Raw genomic sequence first — 22,728 nt, forward strand, 5'->3', positions numbered from 1 at the left:
TTTACTTCCAAACATCCAGAAATACATACTACATCATTTAACTAGAAAGCAGTGAGTTTGAAATCACACAGCTGCTCAGCCTGATTCAATGAGATATAAACCACTCTAGGAAAATTTTCTAATCCAAATCTTTCCTTTCCAACTGGTCTCATTGGGTGGCCCACAAGATATATGCAGGGACTAAAATGGAGGCTGTTTAAAGCAGTACAGCCTGAAGGGTTATTTTACAATGCCACATGTTGTACAGATTAACTCAAGATATTGTTCTTTGGGTGCTGCTTTAAATTAGACACAGTTTTTTGATTATTTATTCATATTTATTCATAAAAAACAGCTGGAAAACGGAAATGAGGGTATTCTGTCCCCTGCCTGCCTTTCAACTTCTCTTCCACTATACTATTCCCTTGAAGGAACATTTTCTTCCAACTTAAATAGTTTATTTGGCATCTACCAAGCTCATTTTTCCTGCCTCTAAGATTTTTCTCAGGCCATTATAACTAACTTAGAATGAATGTCGTAGTCTCTCATATCCTTTCATCAGTTGCCTCCCTACCATCCGGGCTTAGCTTGAAAAGGGATAGTATGTACATGGTCTCTTTGTCAACTAGACTATAAACTGCCTTGAGAGTAGAAATTGCATTTTACTAACACCCCCATAGTACCTAGCACAGTGATTGGTACTTTGTAGATGCTCTATAAATACTTCCAGAATGAGTGAACCCATCAATCAATATTTGTCTCAAGATGCTTACCATAACATGAATGTTCTTAAGAACATAACTTCAGCAAATGCACATATTCAAAATATATTTATTGCTGTCTGAAAACATTTAAGAAACAGGGAGTGCTCACTTCAGTGCCACATATACTAAAATTGGAACAATACAGAGAAGATTAGCATGGCCCCTTTGCAAGGAAAACATGCAAATTCATGAAGCATTCCATATTTAAAAGAAAAAAAGAAAGAAACAGGAATTCAGTATAAGCACCTTGATTAAAAAAATTGTCAACTTCTTGGGTGAAGGTGGTCGAAGGTTACCAATTTCAAGTTATAAGATGAATTAAGTTCCAGGGATCCAATGTACAGCATGGGGACTCTAGTTAACAATACTATATTGTATTATTTGAAAGTTGCTGAAAGAGTAGATCTTTGAAATTCTCAACACACACACACACACACGCACTGTAACTATGTGAGATGATGTGTTAACAAACTTTATTGTGGTAATCATTCACAACATATACCTATATATAACCATTATGTTGTATACTTTAAACTCACACAATGTTATATGTCAATTATACCTCAATAAAACTAGAAAAAAGTCATTTCCTGAAACACCAAAGAACTGCTACATTCAGAAACATTATGAGGCTATTTAGGTCTTTATTACTAAAACCACTGAGATTTGCCATCTATCACAAAGGTTCAATCAACATAAAGCCATTGAAGTGAGGAATACTCCCATCATATTTTAGGTAATTAGTGTAACATGATCACAATTCCTAGGCAACTTTAATTTTTTGTCAAACACAACAAAGTTCACATAATATAGACTCCTATTTCAGTAAGATACTATGACTTGAAATAACAATGGCTAAGGCCTAAGAACATAGACTCTGTTAACACTTGAACAGCTCCTCCCATCACCAAAGGTATATTTGGATACAAAAAGAAGACTTCCAACAATGCACTCCTAACTCAAAAAGCAATGGTAACAAGGAGGGGGTGATTCTCAGGGTAGGGTGATACTAAGGAAAACACAGACTCAAATCATATAAGCCTTATCCTGGCTTAAGTATCTGATTGTTGTAGTTCTGATTCATATTCTATTTATCTTGAAATCCAGAAGGAAAACAGTGTTATCACATTGATTCTCTAAGACAAAGAGGAAGAGGCCCTAAGCAAAGACCAGATACGCTCTCGCTCTCTGGTGACCTGGAAGTTTAGAATGGGCCATCCTCAGACAAAAGCCATGGTGCTTAGTGATTCTAAGAATTGGGTGTCATGGGAAATAAATAAAGACTAATGATGTGGTTTGTCCTTTTATCAGTATTGTTTTGTTGGAGGGGGGTGGGGGTGGGGAGAGATGTTTGTTTACATTCCACATTTGGTTTGGTTATGTTTCAATTAAGGAAACCATCTTCGATTGCTAATATTGTATATCATTCTGGAGTCTTAACATAAAAATTATGTATCTTTTTCTTCCTTTTCCAAAAATGAGAGTCGACGAAAATTGCAGGAAATTTTATAGATGTTAGGGTTACTTATTATGGTGTTTTAGGGCAGATTTATCCTGAGAAAAGTAATCTTTTCAATATTTTGACGCTAAACTAGAAAGAATACTACTCGACAAAGAAAAATACTATAAACAAGCTTTTGGTGACCAAAAACAACAACAACAAAATTTAGGCTATTATTTCACAGTTAAATATCTCCTCCGTAGGGAATATTTTAGGTATAAGCAGAAAACATTGAAAATGTGAAAGAAAGCCTTCAGGAAGTGAGCCATGTATTTGTGTTCAGTCCTCCCAATATATCAAATTCCAAACATGTTAGAGTGTGTAGAAAATAGTAGAAACAAGTTTATTTTAAAGCCATGGCTATATTTAGTTTTCCATCACAAACTGCACAGCTAAATCACTACAGATCTCTCACTAAGTTTACTATAAAATTAAGAACTGTCAGAAAACCAAAAGACAAGTTATATTAGTCATGTGACTCTGGGAAATTTTTTTACTTATTTTTTTTCAATTACAATCGGCCTTAGACATTTATATAATTTATGAAGTGATCATTCTGATAAATCTAGTCCCCATCTGACACTATCCATAATTATTACAATATTATTGACTATATTCCTTATATGATACTTTACATTCCCATAACTACCAATTTGTACTTCTTAACCCATTCCCTTTTTCCACCAATCCCAACTCCCTCCCATCTGGCAATCATCAAAATGCTCTATCTATGAGTTTCTTTCTGTCTTGTTTTTTTTTTTGCTCTTTAGATTCCACATGTAAGTGAAATCATATGGATGTCTTTCTCTATTTGACTTACTCCACTCAGCACAAAACCTTCTAGATCTATTTATGTTATTGCCGATGGCAAGATTTCATTATTTTTTATGGCTGAATAATAAATATTTCATTATAAATATGTGCCATTTCTTCATTATTCATTTATCTATGGATAGACACCCAGGCTGCCTTCATATCTTGGCTACTGTAAATAATGCTATAGTGTACATATGGATTCACATGTCATTTTGAAGTAAGATTTTGGGTTTGTTCAGATAAATACCCAGAAGTGTGATTACTGGGTCATTCTATGTCTCTTGTTATAGCCTTTTTTAAAGTCTGTTCTGTCTGGTATAGATATCACTACACCAGTTTTTTTTCGTTTGTTTGTTTCCATTTTCATGAAATATCTTTTCCCATCCCTTTACTTACAGTTTGTGTGTGTCTTTCAATCTGAAGCCAGTCTCTTGTAGGCAGTATATGTAAGGGTCTTGTATTCTAATCCATTCAACCACCCTATATTTTGATTGGACCATTTAAACCATTTACATTTAAAGTAATTGTTGATAGATATGTAGTTATTGCCACTTTATTATTCATATTTTTATCTTTTTTAATTTTTTTCTTTTAAAGAAGTTCCTTCAACATTCCCTTGGTGGTGATGAACCGCTTTTGCTTTTTCTTGTATGGGAAACTCTTTATCTGTCCTTTAAATCTAATTTTGTAATGGCTGAAAAATGACTGCTAGAAATTTATTACTTGCAGGAAAATTACTGCTTAGCTATGCCCATGAGAACATGGCTATGTACATGGAAACATAGGCTGTTACCCATAGGAACATAACATTCTAAACAAGCTTTCTGCTTCCATAACCCCGCTTACACACCTGACCCGTAAGTTGACAGGTAGTGAATAGAAGAAAGATAGCCCTTTGTGTTTAGACAGAATGAAGAATGAGATTTTGAGCTTAAAAACCCTGTACTTCTGCATTTTGCTGCTGCTTAATTTAGGGTCTGTGTACCCCTGGCAGACCCAGCTGGTTGAGTAAAGAGTGATTCCTATAACTCACTGAGTTCCGGTAGTCCGTGTGTCTTTCGGCAGCTGGCGGCTACAACAATTTTAGTACATGTGCTGCTGAAGCTTTGCTGGGTAGAGTAATCTTGATTGTAGTTCCTTGTTTTTCATCACTTTTTTCGTACCAATCCCTCTGTCCTGCAAAGTTTCTGTTGAGAAATCAGCTGACAGACTTATGGGAGCTCCCTTGTAGGTAACTAACTACATTTTTCTTGCTACTTTTAAAATTCTTTGTCTTTAACCTTTGATATTTTAATTATGATGTGTCTTGATGTAGGCCTCTTTGGGTTCATCTTGTTTGGGACTCTGCACTTCCTGGGCTTGTATGTCTATTTTCTTCAATAGGTTAGAGAAGCTTTCCATCATTATTTCTTCAACTAGGTTTTCAAATTCTCGCTCTCTCTCTCTTTTCCTTCTGGTACCCCTGTGATGTTGTCCCAGAGGCCCTTTAAACTATCCCCATTTTGTTGGCTCTTTTTTTCTTGTTGCTGATCTGATCGGGTGTTTTCTATTACCTTATCACTGATTCAATCTTCCACTTCATCCAATCTGTTGATTCCCTCTAATGTACTCTTCATCTCAGATATTATATTCTTCATTTTGACTGGTTCTTTTTTATGTTTTCTACCTCCATTTTTATGGTTCCTATCTCATTGTTAATCTTCTCACTGAGTTCATCTACTCTCCCCTAAGTTCATTGAGCATCCTTTTAATCAGTGTTTTGAACTCTGCATCTGGTAGATTGCTTGTCTTCATTTGTTTAGTTCTTTATCTAGAGCTTTATCTGTTCTTTCATTGGGGACATGTTTCTTTATTCTCCATTTTGGCTGCCACTCTTTGTTTCTATGTATTAGGAAGGGTACTTATCTAAAGAAGACCAAAATACTCCTTTGAAGGAACATGTGCATCTATATGTTCAGTGCAGCATTATTTACAATAGGGTCTCCATCAATAGATGAATGGATAAAGAAGAGATAGTACATATATACAAAAGAATATTACTCAGCCATAAAAAGAATGAAATCTTGCCATCTGCAACATAGATGGACCTAGAGTGTATTGTGCTGAGTAGAGTAAGTCAGATAGAGAAAAACAAATGTCATATAATTTCATTTACATGTGGAATCCAAGGAACAAAATAAACAAACAAAATAGAAACTCATAGATACAGAGAACATTTGGGGGGTTGCCAGATGAGAGGGAGGATGGGGGTTAAATGAAAGAGCAGAAGGAATCGAGAAGTAGAAATTGGTAGTTACAAAATAGTCAGAGGATGTAAAATATAGAATAAGGAATATAGTCAATAATAACTATGTATGGTATCAAATGAGTACTAGATATATCGAGGTGATTGCTTTTTAAGTTATATGATGTCATCACTATATTGTATACCTGAAACTAATATAACATTGTGTGCCAACTATAACTGAAGAATTAAAAAAATATTTTAATAAATGAATAAATTTAACCTAGGAGGTAAGACTTATACTTAGAAAATTATAAAACATTCGAGAAAGAAAATGAAGATAAAAATAAATGGATGCATTTATCATGCTCATGGAAATGAAGAATTAACATTGTTAAAATTTCATACTACCTAAAGCAATTTATAGATTCAATGCAATCCCTATCAAAATATCAATGACATTTTTCACAGAACTAGAACAAATAATCTTAAAATTTATATGGAACCACAAAATACCTGAATAGCCACAGAAATCTTAAAAGAACAAATTTAAAGATGTCATGCTACCTGATATCAAACTATACTACAAGCCTATATAGTATAGTACTGTACTTTAATGGCATGGTATTGGCATAAAAAGAGACACACTGATCAGTGGAACAGAGTAGAGAGACCAGAAATAAACCCACACCTATATGGTCAATTAATCTATGGCAAAGGAGGGAAGAATATACAATGAAGTAAAGACAGTCTATTCAACAAATGGCTTTGGGGAAATGGATAGATACATTGAAAAAAAATGAAGCTAGAGAATTTCAGACATGAGACAAATTATGTAAGCACTGTGCTTGCCTCCTCCCATGACCACATTAAATTTGCAACTAAATTATAGAACGATCAACCCGGAGAACCATCTGAAGACTAGCTGAACAGAACTCCTATAAGAAGTGGCCATGTTGAGACTGAAAAAAAAATGTAACTTACACCATATACAAGAATAAATGGATTAAAGATTTAAATGCAAGACCTGAAACCATAAAAAACCTAGAAGAAAATATAGGCAGTTTGCTCTTAGTAATATTTTTTTCTGATATATCTTCTCAGACAAGGGAAACAAAAGAAAAACTAAACAAATGAGGCTACATCAAACTAAAAAGTTTTGTGCAGCAAAGGAAACCATCAACAAAACAAAAAGACAACTTATTGAATGGGAGAAGATATTTGCTAGTGATACATCCAATAAGAGGTTAATATCCAAAATATATAAAGAATTCATACAATTCAACGACAACAACAAAACAAACAATCAAACTTAAAAATGGACACAGGACCTGAGTAGACATTCCTGCAAAGAGTACATACAGATGGTCAATAGACATATGAAAAGATATTCAATATCACTAATCATCAGAGAAATGCAAATTAAAACCACAATGCAATATCACGTCATACCTGTCAGAATGGCTATCATCAATAAATCAAAAAATCACAAACATTGGCAAGGATGTTGGGAAAAGGGAACCCTTGTGCACTGTTGGTGGAATTGCAAATTGGTGCAGCCACCATGCAAAACAGTTTGGAGGTTCCTCAAAAAATTAAAAAATAGAACTATCTTATGACCCAGCAATTCCACTTCTGGGTATTTATCCGAGGAAACTCAAAACAGTAATTCAAAAAGTCAAATGCATCCCCATGTCCATTGCAGTGTTATTTACAATAGCCAAGATACAGAAGCAAGCTAAGTGCCCATCAATAGACAACTAGATAAAGAAGTTTTGGTTCATATATACAATGAAATATTACTCAGCCATAAAAAAGAATGAAATCTTATCATCTGTATGAATGGACCGGGGGCATTGTGCTGTGTGGATTCAGTCAGAGAAAGACAAATACCATATGATCTCACATGTGGAATCTAAAGAACAAAATAAATGAACAAATAAAACAGAAACAGATTCTAGATACAGCAAATAAACTGATGGTTGTCAGATGGGAAGAGTTTGGAGGGCTGGGTGAATGAGGTGAAGGGATTAAGAAGTACAGATTGGTAGCTACGAAATAATCACAGGGATGTGAAGTACAGCATAGGGAATATAGTCAATAAATTTTAATAACTATGTATAGTACCAAGTGGGTAAAAGACTAATCAAGGGGATCGCTTCATAAATTATATAAATATCTAATGACTCTGATGTGCACCTGAAAAAATATAAAATAATATTAAATGTCAACTGTAATTAAAAATTAAAAATTAAAAAATAAATAAAATTTAAAATAAAAAAAAATTGCTATCTGAAAGATATGCTATGAAAAAATTATAAAGAAAAATGTAAAAATGAAAGTTGAAATCCCTTATGCTCTCTCTAAATATAGCCACCGTTAAGTATTTAATGTTACCTGCCCCTCGCACACACCCCACAAAACTTTTCCCTTCTGAATATTGTATAGAATGTTTTCCAACTTATTTTTTAAGTTAATAATGCTTCATGAAGATTTTTCCATTTCAATAAATTACTTCTATGTCAAAAAAGTAATTTTCCTGATAAAAGAACCAGAAATGCACCCAGATATTTATCTACCAGAATGTTAAACAAAGCATAAGTTCTAACTGGATAAGTCAGAAACAATCTAAATCGATGATTAAGCCCTAATAAATTATCCTATATCCATACAACGGAAACTACACATTTATAAAAAGTGAGGTTTTAGGAAAATACTTAATGAACTAGAATACCCACAATAAACAAATAGTAGGAAAAGAAGGCTTCACGGCAGTGTATTTAATATAGTATAAAATGTAATACAGACACACACATGCAAAGAAAAATGACTAAAGGGAAACACGCCAAGATATTAACCACAAAACCCTTGTTATCTTTGGATGGAGTTATGAAGGAGTTTTTATTGTATTTTTATACTCTCTGCATTTTCAAAATTTTCTTTAAAAAACATGTATTGAAACATTTCTAAAACACCATTCTTTTAAAAAAACATAATCAGATATAATAATTTTAAGTAGTATTTCCTCTCTACCTCCATTTTAGGAATTATATGAGATGTTTGTGAAAGTATATTTATAAACTCTAAGATGATATTACAAAAAGAAGATATCATCATTATTAGAGAGGTCCAAGTCCTCACTGTCAAAAAATAAAATTAAATAATTCGACTTTGGATCAAAGACCAAAAAAAAGGTGTTTCTGAAAAGACCTAGGCCCAAAATTTCAATTCTGTTAGCCTTGATTGACTTTTCACACCCTAAATGTGTTTTTGATGTTTTTTTTTCTCTTTTTACACATAGTACCTGGTAATATAGGTCAGACTCTGTTGAGAAAAACACTTAGCTATTTTAGCTGCACAACATCTTGTTTTTATAAGGTGAAAGTGAATGGGCCACTACACTGCCCAGTTATATACAGAGCTAAAATGTCCACGTGGCTGTAGGAGTCAAGTCAAAAAGTGTTCTGCTTCGTAAGTATGACAAATGGGGTTGCAGTGCACTTATCTATCTCTAATCACTGACAAGGCTCACAGTTCATAAGACAAACTTAGAATTTATAAACTGATAGAGAAGAGAACAAGCTCAAAAACATGACATATAGTCAAATGTCGAATTGGGAAAATATAGGAAAGTAGGAATTTATTAGACAAATATAGAAAATAGAGTTATAAAAGCCAGAATTTTAAAGTGTGTTCACTGCATTACTGTGGCTTTGTTGGATTGAATTAGTTTCAGAGAGAAAGGGTCAGAGTACATCCAGGGAGCTTTTTTAAAACTGAGATATCAGTAGATTATTTGTATAAGGTTAAGTGCTTTTTGTCTCCTAATGTTAAGAGTCTATTCTATGTATAGAATACAAGCTTCTACAGGGCACAGTTAGAGTGCTTGATGCTGCCAAACACAGTCCAAATGCAAAAATTGAACAACTCAGTGCTGATCTCTATGACATGTAAATGAAAATTCAAAAATTAGTGATAGATAAGTCAATCGGTCAAATGATTAACTAAGAAAGTTGATAAATGCAATCAATGAGGACAATCCAATGAATAGATCTATATTTTAAAAACAAGAGTGTAATCCTTATTAGAATCTTTATTATATTTTGAAACTGGTATCACTACCTTGTTTTACTTAAAGACTTCCTTTTTTCATAATTTAACTTTTATTTAAAAAGATAAAGTCATCAACCGTTTCCTTTTAAGAGAATTTTGTATACAATCCCCACTAACTGAATATAAAGTTAAAGGAGAAAATACAACAAATCCACTAAGAGAAAAGCACTGTAAAAGGAGGACAAAAGCTGTTTCTACCCCAATGTTTATGGCCACATATCTAAGAGAGAGAAAATAAACACACCTTTATGAGCATAGTAGCTGACTTTGAGGTAAATGGTAATCTGACCCTCATATGATAGAAAATCAGGTCAGGTTCACTAGGAAAAATTAGATATCCTGATGGAAGCCAGCGGTGAATAATCTCCTCTTGTACTTAACTGATGTTATTAAATAATTTTTCACTCACTCAACCTCAACAGTGTTCACTTGAACTTTCAACAACCTATTAATATGAGTTGAAAGTAAAATACTGATGTTAACTGTACAACCACAGCCAGTTTTTCAGAAATGTAAATCTACCCTGGCAAGTCACCAACCACAATGGGCCACATATTATTTGCTCCCATCTTTCCATTGGAAAGATCAAAGGCCTACAAATAGCATCTTATTGCTTTCGGCTACACAATTGAATAAACTGCGACACTAAAAATCTCCCTCATTTAAGTACGAATTTTTAAAAGAAACAACCCACTGACATTGACATTTGTCTTGCCTACCTGTTTAGCTTTGTTAATTCAATATTCTATTGATAACAAGGAAAAATTACATAATGTGGCCCCCTGTGTGAAAAGACTCATTGTTTTTCCAGGAAATCATGACTGAGATCTAGCCAAAGACGAGAAAAAAGTCAGAAAGACAATGAAAACAACCCAAAGTGTTATAACAGGAATGTGTTGTAACTTTTATAATCACTACAGTAATGCTGAAATGAAGTTACTTAAAATAAATTGAGGTAGTAGTCTTCAAAGTATCACTCTGAACTGTAGAGCTTATTTTGAGATTTACTAAAAAAATAAAATAAGTTTTCCAGTTCAGTATATTGACTTGATCTATATTGCTGCATTCTAAACATACCCAGTTGTTGAGAAAAACCCAGAAAAGTTACTTATTTACAGCAGGAACATGCTTTTTAAAGTCGTTAACCCATTTGCAATCATTTGAGAACCTCTCTACCCTGAGACATTTCAAGAAGGACAAGTTTGTTAATCATTTGGTCATGCTGCAATTCAATATCAGCAGCGGAATCAAGCCTTAAGCCCTTTCAAATTCTCAAATACCTTCCTGAATCCCTCACAGCATTGCAAAGGGCTTTTCCTGCTCTCACTGTGCACCAACAATCCCCATCAGTATTATGTGCACATGCACCATTTGTCGCTGACACTCATCTGGAGGCACAGACAGACATGCTCCACTGGAGGACCGATTTCCAGAGAAAAGAGATATTTTAAATGAGAAAAACAATCTGCCCTCATGCTCTAATTGCCTGTGTACTGTGTACAATCTGAAAGAGAGGGAGGAAGGGGGCCTGTGGTGGGGGTGGAGGGCAACAAACGGATTTCAATCTATAAAGTTAAAATTAATACGTGCAGCATTTTATTTTCAAATTTAATCATTTCCATTAAATTTAATTTACCTAATTGTTAATGAATCAGCAAACACATTTACCAACCAAATCACCTACTAATTGGATACTAATGAAAACTACTAACTGCTTATTTTCATGTTGATCATCGTGTATGATTCACCAGGGTGAACTACACCCAAGGCCTCTCTGGCTAGTGAAACCGTACTCTCTATTTTTCATTCTGTTACCTGTATCCCCAAAGGGTAAAGTAAAGAAAAAAGTTCATTTTTTCTTCTCTCTAGGGTCACAGATAGTGTTTGCTGCAAACTATAATGCAGCACAAAACATTTACGTCAAAGGGCAAGGAGATCACCAGCTCCAAAAATCCCGAACAATATAAACTCCAAATGCCACTGTTGCTGATGTTATAGTGAAAGAACCTCTTCCCCAAGTTGTTAGCTGAGGCTTCTAACATCTGCCAGTTTTCAATATAAAGCCTGAAACTAGGCTGGAAAATCTGGAGATGTTTTAGAAGTCTTCACAGGATGCCAGATGGGCCCCTCTCCACTCCCCGCTCCCTCCCAGATCCCTCCTCCCCTTCCATTTCTTCCAGGCAGAGGGATGTAGCCAGAGGCAGGGTTTCTTCCTGTGGAATGTATGGCCAATTATGTGTGAGTCCTTAAAGCACTCTAGGCTCCTTTAGTCTGGGGCCCAAGGCTTCAAAATGATGGTCTGGTCTCTCCCTCCCCCACAATGATTCCAGCGATAACAATCTTACAATCCATTCTCTTCCCTCTATAAACACAACCCAATGACCTGTTTCCTTTTGTAACTGGTGCCAGACTCTGAGTTGATTTCATCTGCCACCTACCTTTCCTAATCTCTAGTTTAACCTGGGTAACAATCATTTAAATCTAAAACCTTGACTAAAATTATTTCTAGGTGCTACTGAGCAAAACGGCCCTTAAATCCTGCTTGAATTTGCCTACTTTTGCTCCTGAGAGACACTGGACCTTGGATGTGCTCTTTAGAAACAGCTGTTTTAGGTTCATCATCTTTTTTACCCCTAGAATGAAAGACAAATAATGTTGTTTGATTTCAATTTAAATGGACACCAGATATTTTTAAACAGCTCTTTGTGGCTTAGTTGCCAATTGAATTAACCAAAGAAGTTGCTCTTAAGGTACAAGTCAGAAAGCATTTACTGAGAACTTGAATTGTGCCCCCAACTTTGCCCCTAAGAATAAGCAAAGTTATAGACCAAATCTTCGCTTACAGAGAGAATTTACTATCTGGCTGTGCCATTAACTCATCATGTGACCTCGGGCAAGTTGTGCAAACAGGAAGGGAACAATGCAGAGGAAAGGGTCAAAATGGGAATCCGATATCCTGCTCAGAGGCAGGAGGCATGGTGGAGGAAGGCCTACCCAATCCCTTGAGAGCCTCATATACAATCTGACACCCAGTAGGTCAGAGAGCTCCAAATAGATTTGCCCACAGCTGCTCCCACTTTCATTCTCCAGATAATCTAAAATCATATCCATTTCCTCCTAAAATGGGTTCCTAGGTTCAGCAAAATGTCTCAAATTGAGCCATCATTTACTTAAATATAGGTTTTGAACTTTGCCTCAAATGCCTTCAAAATCTGCTAGTCTAAATTTAGAAATATGTGTATCTGTACACATGTATGTGTCATGTGCATATGTTAACATAGATCCCACTTGTATTGCTTTCCAATGCAACCACAACAAGAGGTTATAGAGGTATTTATTTAGAAACACTACTGCTCTGGAATCAGCAAAATCTCCCACTTTGGACAATCTTTCCTATCCACTCATTTCTGTGAGCATTTACAGTACCCAGCTTAGCATGGCCAAATCAAAAGTCTGTAGGTTTTGTGGTAGATATTTCTTTAAATTTAGGTTCTAATATGATATGGTCATTATTACCATTCTGCCTTTAAATAGAATTTTACATGAATATATACTGAATGTATATGTACTGAAAGGACATAGCACAAGATAGGGGAATTTAAAATCTGGTTATATAGAATATAATTTAAACCGGACAAAAGCATGAAAGAGAAGGCAATTAAACTGAAGAAATCTTTTAAGCAACTATATTGGGGTAGAAAGTAAAAGCAAATTGGGATGTGTTCTATAATCTGGACACTAAAATTCGAACACTATCAAGTCTATGGGTAAGGTAATCACTACTGATATTCTTCTCCAGTACCCCCCCCCCCTTATTTGTAATCAATCTTAGTTTTCATTATCGAATTCCACTGATCTGGAGGAAAAGTTGTTCTTCAACACTGTGACCATAATATACTCACTGCTTCAGATATGTGTTGCATGAGTCATTAAATCTCTCCTAAATGATTAAAGTAATGTTGTCTTCTGCTTTCTGGCTCTGTATCAAAGATATGTTAATGGTCTTTTTAAAAATTATTTAGTTCCTGAAGTTGCATTATACAACCCTTATGCAATAATTAACCTGTGGCTTTCAACAGTCATTAGTAAGCCTTTATTATGGTAATGATGGTTCATTCATAGATGAAGTTTATTAAACCTCTGGTTCAGAGGAGGGGGCAGGCATCAAATATTAAAGTTTCACTAGCCAGAGAAATAGAGCCTAGTACCAGATGGTTACTAGACTTACCAGGGTGATCGCTTTGTGAGGTATATATATAAATATCTAATCACTATGTTGTACATCTGAAACTAATATAATGTATGTCAACTGTAATTGAACAATACATTTAAAAAAAAAGAAATATATAGCTTCTAACTACGTTCACCAATTGCCTTAAGTTTTCATTTTGGTGAGCGTAGTCAAGAATACTCTGTTATGATTGCCTATCAGTTCTCTGTGAGCAAGTTGTCTTCTTCAATTCTTGAGACTGTAACAAGTCCCAGGGCCTTCAAGAGATTTAACAAATTACAAGAATAAGACATAGCTTACTTGTTGGTCGTCTCTTTAAGTCAATCACCAAAGCCAGGTGTAGCTTGAGGTGGTAATATTAACTTATTGATTTCTGTGATGTACAAGCACTATACTAGGTGCTTTGTACCTATTGTCTTATTTAATCCTCATAGCAACACTTAGAAATGGTTGTTACTAGGAAACTGGGACATAAAGATTAAGCAAGTTGCCCCACATCACACGGCCAACAGATGCTGCTGGTCGGAATGCAAAGCCCCAGCTATCATGTTGAATTGTGTATCTGTAGAGAGAAACTCAGAAATATTACTAGACAGGAATCTTCCTAAATGAGTCTTATAAGTCATTTGTACGTAAACACACAAATGTCAAAGCTAGCATCTGGCATTCACTTGAAAACCCAATCAGTGTTTGACATAAACCATAATCCAAGAAAATTTACCTGAAAGTATATCAGAGATGAACTGTTCATTGATCTTGTCAAATTAGGAAAGGCACAAATTACAAAGTCAAAATTCATTCACATTTAAGTTGGGTGCTTTCTTGTCTTTTTAGTGTACTCTTAAAGCATTAGCTTGCCACTGTGACTATTGTACATTAGTCTATTGTCAAGTATTAACCATTTGGATAGAAATATTCCCCCTTTGTCTATCAAGATGACATGACCACAGCACTAAATATTTTACTCTTGTAAACTCATTATTTGACTTAAAGACATTTGATTCCACATCATCTATCTACCACTTTAGAGAAGCTCATTTCTGGTGACTCTGGCAATACCTGACCCAAAGTAACAATTCACTGCAGCATTGGGCTATTTCTCTTAGTCATTACGTGTAATTCCTAAATAGTTCCTTTTAGCAAGTAAAAGAACATTCCTTCCATATGCTAATATGGCCACGAATTTTACTGAGAAATATTTTTTTTATTTCCCTTGTAGGAGAGTGTTGAGAACATAGAAAACAATCAGAATATAATCAAAGGAAAGGTATCTCAGCAGCAAAAACGGAGCTCCCTCTCCCCACAACCGAAGTCCTCATTCAGAGCTGAATACTTTTGCTTTACCTGAAGTCCTGATTAAGTTTTGTATTTCTTTTTTTGAGTCTGCAATAGATTAAAAGCACAAGTTAGAGGGGGAGTAGAGTTTACTAATAGACTGGTATTTTAGTGAGAATTATAGGAAACCCCACAAAAGCCTTATGGTTTAAGAGGCTAAATCTATTAAGATCTAGATATGTGTTTATCATTATGAAATGCCAAAGGCCGAGAAGAAAAAAGTAAAAAAAAAATAGATGACTATAAGTAGAAACGGTTTCATGATTGCTAAGCACAGGCTTTGTTAGGTATGAGCTCTCTATGTGTTTGTGCATTTTATTTTGTTACCTGCCAATAACTCCCATGTCAATATATCATCACTGTGTTATGAAATATCTTTATAGCCTTCACTTAAAATTTTGGATTTTAGCAATTTTTAATAATCGATTTAGGCAAAAAAATAAAGAATGGGCAATTAGAAAGTGTACTAAGAGGGAAAAAAGAAAAATAACAGAAGTACTCTCCATTTTCCTCTTAAAATTCCCTTGCATACTCATTAAAAGCAAAAAAAAAAGTTTATTGAGCTCTAACAATGTACCAGACAATGTGCTGAGTACAACACAAGGATTACTTCATTTAATCTGTGCATTGACCCTTTGGGTTAGATATTATCATCCCCATTAAATGGATGAGAAAATTGAGGCTCAGAAAGCCTCAATCTAATCAGAGATTAGAAATCAGGTTGGTACAACTCTAGACTCAGAAATCTTAACCTCCACCCTACACTATACCATGTCCATAAAAGTAACCCAAGCAGGTCTAGAAGAACTACAGTAGTCCCCCATTATCTGTGGGAAATATGTTCCAAGACCCCTAGTTGATGTCTCAAACCAATGATAGTATTGAATCCTACATATACGTTTTTTTTCTATGCATACGTACCCACAATAAAGCTTAATTTATAAATTAGGTACAGTAGAAGATTAACAACAATAATAAGTAATAAAATAGAAAAATTATAATAATATACTATAAGTTAGATAGATGTGGTTTATTTCAGTCTCTCTCTCTCTTCCCATAACCAATCTGATGACAGTATAACAACAAAGTGATTAACAGGTGAGGAGCATATACAATTTGAATATAGTGGACAAAGAGATGATTCAGGTCCCAAATGGACCCAGTGGGATGGCTTGACATTTCACCATGCTATTCAGAATCACACACAATTTAAAACATGAATTGTTTCTTTCTAGATTTTTTCATTTAATCTTTTTTAGACCATGATTGACCATGGGTAACCGAAACCCTGGAAAGTGAAACTGTGGATAAGGGGGGACTGTATACATATTCCTGTTGGACCAAATTGACTTCATCTCCAAAAAGGCCATCAGAATGGTTGTATGTCAAACACACAAATGAGTTTGACTCTGTGTCTATATTTTGGTGACTGGCTTGGTATGTCAAGCCAGTCAGAGCAGTAAACAAGTTAACAAGTTGAGACACTGATGCAGCCTAAGGCAAGACTGACCTATTATTAGAATACACAGATTTCATTTATGACATAAATGAAACAGATTTAAATTTCTTCCACACACAATGGCATGGAATGTAGTAACACTTTCTGAAAGACTTTATATCATGCTGATAATCAAGGCCTAATGAGGTCCTTTTCTTCAGACTAAAAACCTTTATGTTACTGTTATCCTGTTAAACATCTCATTTTTCCCTACTTGAATAGCTTTGTCCTCTTACGAAGGCCCATCACAATGTGAAAGTGGCAGCATAATTAATTTTTTCAGTAGAAGCCAAGTTGTTTGCTCTCAAACATCCTGCAGGTCCGGAAATGTCAAAATGTCAGACCATGTAGGTAGAAATAAACTGAATTCTACTTCCAATCACTTCCTTGTAGGAGGAAGAATAGCTTAGACACTCCAATGAGAAAGCAGAGCTACACAGAACCACTCCAAAAATGTGACTCAATGTCTTTTTTTATCTGATAAGTATGTCATTATCTGCACATCTTAATCCATTAGGAGTTAAAACAACGCATACTGCTGCTTGTAAGATCCTATCACATCTCCAGAAGTTAGTAAATGTATTATGTGTGTGGACACAATATACATACCCCTCCATACCTCCTTTTGGATTGTTGTTAAGAATAACATTAATTTTAAATTTCCTTTTTACAAAATACATGTATGTATACAACACAATGTCACATACTATGCACTCAATAAATAATTATAGGATAATTTTAGAAAAACTAGAAAATACAGATAAAAAAGAAGAAAATAAGCCCCTCCATAATCCCATTATCTAGAGCAAACTGCTGTTTCCTCTTACCTATGGCTCCAATCTTATGCATATTAAATACATTTTTTTAAAAATGGGATATCTTATGTACTAGTCACTTAACATTAAAAAGCAAGCATTTCCCTATGCCATTATAAATCCTTTTACAATACCATTTTAAAAGCTCTACAGTATTCCATCATACGGATGGTCCATAATTGAACCAATCCCTTAATGTTGGAGACTCAGGTCATTTCTAGTGTTTCACTTTTATAATGTCACAATGAATATCCTTATATCTAATTCTTTATGTGCCTACCTATTTATTTCCTCAGGATAAATTCCTGGGGATGCAAGAAATGAAAATGCCCATCAACTGATAAATAGACAAATAAAATGTGTATATTCATACAATGGAATAGTATTCAACCATTAAAAGGAAAGAAAAGTTCTGATACTTGCTAAAACATGAATGAAACTTGAAAATATTATGCTAAGTAAAAGAAGCCCAAGATAAAAGGACAACTATTGTATGATTCCACTTATACAAAATGCCCAGAATGGGAAAGTCCATGAAGACGGAATGTAAAATAGTGGTTGCCACAGGCTAAGGGGGATAGGAAATGAGGAGTGACTGATAATGTGTACAGGGTTTCTTCTGGGGATGATGAAAATATTCTGGAATTATGCAGTAGTGACAGCTGCAGAACTATGTGAAATACTAAAGCCCACTGAATTACATACTTTAAAAGGGTGATTTTTATGGTATGTGAATTGTATCTCAATAAAGCTGTTATTTAAAAAATATGAGAAATGTTACTGTGTAACCAAGGTTATACTAAAATTTTAAGCTTTAGATGTAAAGGATTGTTTCTTAAAATGAGCTAAAATTATTTTTGTTTTGAGAATATTTGGCAGGTTATACAACACCCACTGAGGTCACCCAGATAGTTTAATCATGAATCATCTAGACTAAGACTTCTTAACCTTGGCATAAAAATGTTAATGTCATGGTCACTTGTGGCTTTATTACTTATATATTATGAAATCCAGAAAGAACAGAATGCTTTTCGGAAAAGTGTGTATACACATGCACATACACATACCCACATACATACACATATATACACGAACACACATTTTTTAAAACAAAAAAGTATTTAACAGTTTTTAATGGTCGGTAAGGACACCTGAAGTATCATCCCTTGAAATATTAGATTCTGGGTCAAGACAGAAATGGCAGAAGGGACATTAGTCCCTGCTCTGTGAATCTTCTCGTCTAAGACAAATTACATTTTTTTAGCTTCTCTCTACTGTTTCTGAACCAAACACTACAAAACACCATCTTAATTCCTGAGCAGAACATTAAAAAATACACGCATGCATGCAACCATGCTCACACACACACAGAGGCAAAGCCTTCAGTGAACATTTTATTTTTCTCCTGGTGCCCTCTTCATCTCAAATGCTGTAATGAGCTCATTTTTTCTCCTTCACTTCTCTCTGGTATGCTGCTCCCATGGGTGCCTCCTAAGTGGTTCAAGCAAAGACCCATCATTGCTCAGCAGTGAGGGCAAGTTTGAGTCACAAGTCAAATACCTTCCTGAGACCTTTAACCTCGCTGAATGGGGTGGCAAAGTGATGAAAGCCATTCCGCATACCAGGAAGGTCTAATGTCACAGCTTACAATCTGTCCAAACAGGATGCCTGGATTTTATTTTTCACTAAATGGTGATCATGGTGACTCAAAAGCAGTATTCCTATGGTGACACCCTCAAGCCACCCGACACCGAAAGAGTAGGGTCTAGCAGGAAAGAGGGAAATACTTAGTCTGACAAACTACCCTCAAAAGCTGCCTACGTGACTCTTTGAGGAGAAATGCTTCACTAAAGTCCCCGTGAAGAATTTTACATACCTCAGAGAGAAATAAAAGAAAGAGAACAGGCAGTGCTCACATAAGCAGCTAGTCAGGAAAACCTTTGTAAGTCAGGTTAAGTAAAAGTCATAGTCATAAGACAGCACACAAAAGCAACCAAGGATTTATTTGTATCTGTATTTACTTTATTAAGTACTAGCCCAAATATTTTTCAGGGTCTGGTCTTTCAAAGAGCCATCAGTATCTTTTCAAGCTTCCAATCAAATTATATATTTTTTAAGTTTCTATCATTTCTCAATGGTTTCTAAAGCCATTTTGATACCTGTGAGACATTTGAGGAAGAGATTGTATTTTCCATTAGGTTTAGCCTTCTTAGACCTTCAGTATTACCTTCACTCTATTTTTATAAAGTCTCATTCAAAGTGCTTTATTTAAACAGCTAGTAATTACAGAAGTAACCAAGAAAGGGATATGAGGCAGGTTTCTAGCTCCTATGCAGTGGCATCTTGTAGGGAAGACATTTTATTTCACAAATGAGTTAACCCTCAGGAAGCTTGACAAACCAAGAAAAACACCCACTATCCGATCATGCTAGTTAATGTACGGATAAACCAATGAAATTTTTGTTGGTAAAGGAAATCTCGGCCTACTTATCCTTCCTTCTTTAGTATATCTCCTTGAGATCATAATAGGTCTAATAAAAAGCCTCAACCTTTCGTTTTTTACAGTGCATGCTCATGTGTCTCTGACCCTTAGAATTGTAAATACTTACCTCCAGAATTAGCACAGAAGTCTCTCACAAAGTATACATGAGACAATCACAAGGTAAGTTCTCTTATCTCACACAAAAAAGAGAATTTTTAAGTTGTTCTCTCTTCTAATTTTATGTATATACATTTTCTCCATCAAAATGTGTGAAATTTTTTCCAGACTTTGTAGCCATTTTTGGACTACCTTACATGCATGTACTTCTAATAATGCTTACACAAAATAAAAATCATGTTCTAGCTCATCTCCTTAAGTGTAGAAAGGCCTTCTGTTGTCAGTACTGTTTTATTTCTCTAAAGAGATTTTTAACGGGTGAGTTGTTGTGAGTGAAATACATAGAAACATCTAAGGGGACACTGTAGTTACATGGAAACTAACTTAATACACTTGATCTAGAGACCAAAAGTGTCTATGGTTTACTTGCAAGTATATTTTCAGTCAATCATTTGATTAACAAATATTTTCTGAGCTCTTCCTATGATTAGGCCCTATGCTGGGTGCTGAGAATACAAATGAGACATGGTCTAGGCCCTAGAAGCATTCACAGTATAATAAGAAGCATCACCAGACTACTTGATCACTACAGATGTATTCCAGAAAACAGAGTCCACTTCCTACTCAAAGAGGCTACTTTTTTTCTGATTTCTCAAAGAGGCTAATTTTTTACTCCAGCTAGGGCTGTGAATAGGGACTGGTGGTGGAAATTTCGATATCTCCTTGAGGTAGCTTATTCTCTCTTTGGGCAGCTTAGATTGCTGCAAGGATATAGCCTGGCTTGAGAAAACTATGTTGCCCTATAGCTCTCCTCCATCAAATCTAGTTTGCCTCTTCCCAAATCAAAGCCAGAAAAAGTAGTTTAACTATACTTTAACCTGAGAAATCTTTATATATTTGATAACAAAAAGCACCTCTCCCCTTAAACTACAACTTGCCAATCTGAAAAGTATCAGTTCTTTCAAGCTTTTTCATATGATGTGATTCTCAGTCTCCCTGCCATTCCTTATTAAAGAAATCTCAGGTAGCAGCAGATAGAAGTGTTTAGAGGGTTCATAGCTGGCTGGCCCTGATGACAATTCACAAACCTATTTTGATATAGAAAAGGGGATGCATTTAGCCCTCAAATAATAGGGTCCCAGTTTGTGATCTTCATGATCAAATACAAGAGAATTAATCATTCATATCCTTCTAATACATAGCAAATCACATAAGAGCTTCAGCTGCTTTCAGAAAAGTCTTAAAACCAAACACATGCTTACATGCAGTTCAAAAGTATGAATAAAAGCAATCTTTATATTATATTCATCCCAATTAATCAGGACTCCTGATTACTGCTCCCTTGCAAGTGAAGTTTTTGTCCTTGCTAAGCTTCTCCACCCTTGGACTCAGAGGCCATAACTTTTCACCCTAAAGAAAACCTTTCAGTCCCAACCAATAAAAACTAAAAAGCCAACTGTGCCGGTGATTTTAGGGTGTGAACAAAGAATCACAGTCCTAATCTACTCCAACATGTTTTTAGATTAAACTGAGCCTTAAAAGGGGAAAAGTGACTTAGTAAGTTGCAAAGCCCTGACTAGAATTCAAGTTTCATCACTTTTCTCTCTTTTCCATCAAAATGCCTATGAATTTTTTAAAAGTCTGCAAAAAATATCAAGAAACATAATTCACTAATATTGGTATCTCAGAAAAAAGGTTCCTAGTGATCAAAATTATAATACATGAGTTTAGTTCTGCCCGCACCCACCACTACCACTACACTTTTTCCTTCTATCTCAGCTCCCTATAAATGTATACTTTCTGTATCTACCTAAGGCAACAGAAGATATTAAATAAACAATATCTGACTCAAAAAACATGTATGGGACATCCACTGTGTCAAGCATGTTCCCACACAGGATCTTGTTTATTCTTCATAACAACTCCATGAGGTATGTGCTAATACGCCCATTTTCCAGATGAGCCACTGGAGCTCAGCTCACAGAGAACACATAGTACAATCAGGACTCAAACCCAGAACGTTTAACTCCCAAGTCCAATCTTTTTATATTACTTTCTTTGTGTACTTTTTTAATGGCTTTGATGATTGGGATGATACAGATGGTCTACTCTGCCCAAGTTTTTGCTTGTTTCACAAGTGGATATATATATATATATTTTTAAGTTTTATCAAGTTGAAATTCTAAAAGACCCAACACCTGGCACTCCTTTTGAGTATTAGGCTACTGTGGTATCCTGCCTATAGCAGTAGTCAGGGCAGGAAGGTTTTCCATCAGGTTTTGGCATACTTTAAGAAACATAGCCTGAAGAAGAGAGAGATGAGATACTCTCTCTAAACATGCTCTTCCAAATGGTGCCAGGAAGCCCTGAGGCAAGTAAAATAACTGTTATGGTCTCTGGGAGCCTCACATTGCTTTAGCTTCCAATAAACCTTGACACTGGAAACGATAAACTGTAGCCTTCCATTTGTAACCAATGAATATTCACAAAAACAGGTGGATAATGGAGGATCAACAATTCCTCCCAGCATATTTAATTAACTGGTTTTTGGATTTATTGGTCAGTTAACTGAGAAATCTGAACCTCCTACTTGGGGCCTACTTTTACAGCCTTTTGGAGACAGGTTGCCCTAGTACAGACGCCTGGCACCATCCCTAGAAGTGGTTAATCTGTATGTATCCCTTTTAAACAGCAACCAGTGAGTAGATTTGAGCATTCCAGGCATCTAGCTAGTAATCCAAAATATAATAAAGGTGCCCCTTTTCCTTCCCACTTTGGCAATACAGCACAGGCACCACCATTTTATCCTTTCACATCCAGCAAGTGTGTCAGAGGTAAAGGGAATATGGTTAA

At 35.2% G+C, this 22,728-nt stretch overlaps 1 protein-coding gene and 1 non-coding gene across 2 annotated transcripts in view; one reads left to right on the forward strand and one right to left on the reverse strand.

Moving 5' to 3' along the window:
* The window catches only part of GPC3 (glypican 3), a 409,732-nt gene that overhangs the window by 310,727 nt on the left and 76,277 nt on the right, over positions 1 to 22,728 (reverse strand). The window lies entirely within an intron of this gene.
* On the forward strand, positions 845 to 951 carry LOC118608125. Its single transcript, XR_004952925.1, has one exon. It is a non-coding gene; the product is annotated as a U6 spliceosomal RNA (small nuclear RNA).

This window comes from Rousettus aegyptiacus, unplaced genomic scaffold (genome assembly GCF_014176215.1).
Source record: "Rousettus aegyptiacus isolate mRouAeg1 unplaced genomic scaffold, mRouAeg1.p scaffold_m13_p_9, whole genome shotgun sequence".
Classification (NCBI taxonomy): Eukaryota; Metazoa; Chordata; class Mammalia; order Chiroptera; family Pteropodidae; genus Rousettus; species Rousettus aegyptiacus.